Source organism: Microtus pennsylvanicus, chromosome X, assembly GCF_037038515.1.
Source record: "Microtus pennsylvanicus isolate mMicPen1 chromosome X, mMicPen1.hap1, whole genome shotgun sequence".
In the NCBI taxonomy this organism is placed as follows: Eukaryota; Metazoa; Chordata; class Mammalia; order Rodentia; family Cricetidae; genus Microtus; species Microtus pennsylvanicus.
The window spans coordinates 104,621,388-104,624,461 of record NC_134601.1 but is presented as its reverse complement, the minus strand read 5'-3'; the positions used below and the strand labels follow the sequence as shown (position 1 = coordinate 104,624,461).

Genomic DNA, 3,074 nt, shown 5'->3' with positions numbered 1-3,074 from the left:
GACCTAAAATACATTCAATAGGTAATGTGGGGTGACTTTAAGAAAAGTTATCCTGAGTGGATTTCTGTCACTGCTAGGTAACAATGGGGAAGAGAATGGTTGCTGGAGCTACGTCTCAGAATGGGCAGGCGCTGGGCTAGAGGCGGGTCTCTCACAGGCATTCTGAGGCGGGCTAGAGTGCAGGAGGCAGGCACGCAGCAGAGCTCAGGCAGCCTCTCGGGCAGAGGAGACGGCAGAGCCCAGCCAGTCCCCTCCAGGCCGGACCATCGAAGCCTAGTGAAGAAAACTGAAGGTCCAGTCGATTGGATTTCAGTACTATGTCATAACAGACAGATAATCGTCCACTTGATCATCAAGATGGAAAACTCAGATTCTAGCGATCAAGGAAATGACCAATCTGCAGCAGAGCTCAGAAGGCAAGGGGATCGCTTGGATCGGGAAGAAGCTTTTTATCGATTTGTCAATAATCTGAGCAGAGAAGACTATCGACTTCTGAGAGACAACAATTTGCTAGGCACCCCAGGTCAAAGTACTGAGGAAGAGCTCTTCAGAAGACTTCAGCAAATTAAAGAGGGGCCGCTGTTGCCGCTGCTGTTGCCCCCGCCCCCGCGGAGGTCAGAAGAAAATGGAGACTCTTCAGATGACAAGTCCAATGGTGACTCCATAATAGATTGCCTTAGCTCTGTCAGACAGACTGGCAATACAACAAGAAGTGGTCAGAGAGGTAATCAGTCCGTGAGGGCAGTGAGCCACACTAATCCAAACAGTGGTGATTTCAGATTCAGTTTAGAGACCCAAGTTAACCGTAATAATGGAAGACAAACTTCAGAGAATGAAAATGAACCATCTTCTACACGTCTTAGTGTAGAAAACATGGATCGCAGCATCCACGGTCAAATGGAAAATTCAGCATCTGAGATATCATCCTCCAGAACACCTAGGTCAGAACACAGTTCTGCTGAAGCATTAACAGATGTGCCATCCACCAGAGGTCGGAGGAGGGCAAGAAGCCCGAAACCAGATCACCAGCGAAGAACCAGAGCTAGAGCTGAAAGAAGTAGTTCTTCTCTGCACCCAGCAAATGAAATTCCACGAAGATCTCTTCATAGCAACTCATCTCAGACTTTTGAGCAGCCTTTGGTAAACGAGATCGAGGGAAGTTCTAGAGCCCCTCACCAGATAACTAGCCCTGAGTTGCTAGGTAGAGGTCGTTTTGTGGCTTCTGGGTCAAGAAATTCTGCCGCTCAAGGGACAAGCTCTTCAGACACAGATGCCAATGGTGAAGCGGCAGGATCTGGTCAAAGACCTCCAACCAGAGACCAAGTCAGAAGAGTTCTGCGGGCAGAAGACCGAGAGAGAGATAGCGTAGCTAGCAGAACTTGGTCAAGGTCTCAGATCCCAAACAACACGGTCACTTATGAAAGTGAACCTGGAGGTTTTCTAGGCACTTCTACACATTCTGAACGTGCAGCTGGGACAGCCTCTATGAGTACTCACAGCTTTTCCACTCTTTCAATCTTCAATACTGGATCAAGGGAAACTACATCTGTTCCAATTCAACCCAGGTTTAGGCCGAGAACAACACCTTTTGGTGAGCTTGCATGGAGTGGTAACAACTCTGCTTCCATCCCCAGCTACAACCCTGGCCCCATTTCCATTGATGAATATTCAGAAAGTATCTCACACATGTTTGAAGGGGGTATTGAAGCAACCCGACTTTACCCCTTTAATGACAACCACCTAATGAGAAGACCCACCAATGTCCAGATTAATAACTTGGCAACAAGAAGTTTTGGTGAAAACGATGCATTGAAGACATGCACTGTTTGCATGACTCAATATAAAGAAGGCGACAGAATTTGTGAGCTACCTTGCTCCCATGAGTACCATGTCCACTGCATCGAACGCTGGTTTTGGGAGAATAACACCTGTCCTGTTTGTCGCAGTGTCGTCTTAACTTCCTGGAGCAGACGAAGGGTTATATAATGAGGACAGAACTCTCGAAGCTGTGTTGCTAAAATAGTGACCGGCAAATGGAAATTGCTTCCTTTATCTCCATGTTTTGCATGGCGCTTTAATATAAAGTCACAACCTGAATCGAGTCATTGCTTTCTGAGGGAATCGTGTCTTTTTTCTAGTTTCTCTTTCAGGATAAAAAGAATATTTCAGACGCTACGTGCATGTGGACACTTTTGAATAGCACTCCTATCTCTTAGGTTCTGTAGGATGAATACAAGTATTTTTAGTGGGAGTTGCTTTTTTTATTTGACCAAGTCCATGACTATTATATATTACTAGTGTTGCAGAGATTAAAGATAGGGTTGTTCGTATAGGTGTCAGGTGTCCAAAGTATTCTCTCTCAACATTTGTACCAGGCAGAAAGCACACGTGTCAGGGTGTCTGCTTTTCTTCTTCAGTACAGTTCACTATGTTTATGATCAATAACAGTGTTGTCATTGAGTTACCTAGTATATGGTTCTTTTCAGAAAACTGTTTTGGAATGTACATTGCTGTATCATGCTTCACTTGGCAAGGTCTGAGGAAAGAGTATCTCAAAGTCACAGTTTCAGCAAATAAAAACAGCTGTGACCTCAAAAAAAAAACCAGAAAACTTACCTTGATACTTAGATCCATTATATAATGTAAGATCATTGGTTTCAGCGACTGAAGCTAAATAAGCTGTTTCCAGCAATGCCTGTATAGCAGTGTTGAGAAAAACCAGAATTTATATTAAAAATTCCAGGAGGCCAAGCTGTTTCTGGCTCATGGATATATCATGGAAAAACATTGTTCCTCTTTTCAGACCAAACTTTCTAGTTACTCAGGAAGATTAATAAGACATTAAGTGGAAGACATTGAAGAGTGTCACAAAAAAGCAGATATTAAAGAATCAGTGAAGTTGAGAATAAAAAAGGGGTTGTCTGATGATTTCAACCCAAGCGAGTATCTTGCCATGAGAGTGTAAATTGGAGAGGAGATGAGTGGGACAAGTTGAGTTTGGTTGAGTCTTATAATTGTGTGTGTAGGAGTTTCTCAGAGTGTTTGATCTCCAAAGGCACCTGGATCACCAATGT

At 44.0% G+C, this 3,074-nt stretch overlaps 1 pseudogene; it reads left to right on the top strand.

Moving 5' to 3' along the window:
* Positions 1-357: 357 nt before the first annotated feature.
* Positions 358-1,986, top strand: LOC142840456 (E3 ubiquitin-protein ligase RLIM pseudogene; annotated as a pseudogene).
* Positions 1,987-3,074: the final 1,088 nt, after the last annotated feature.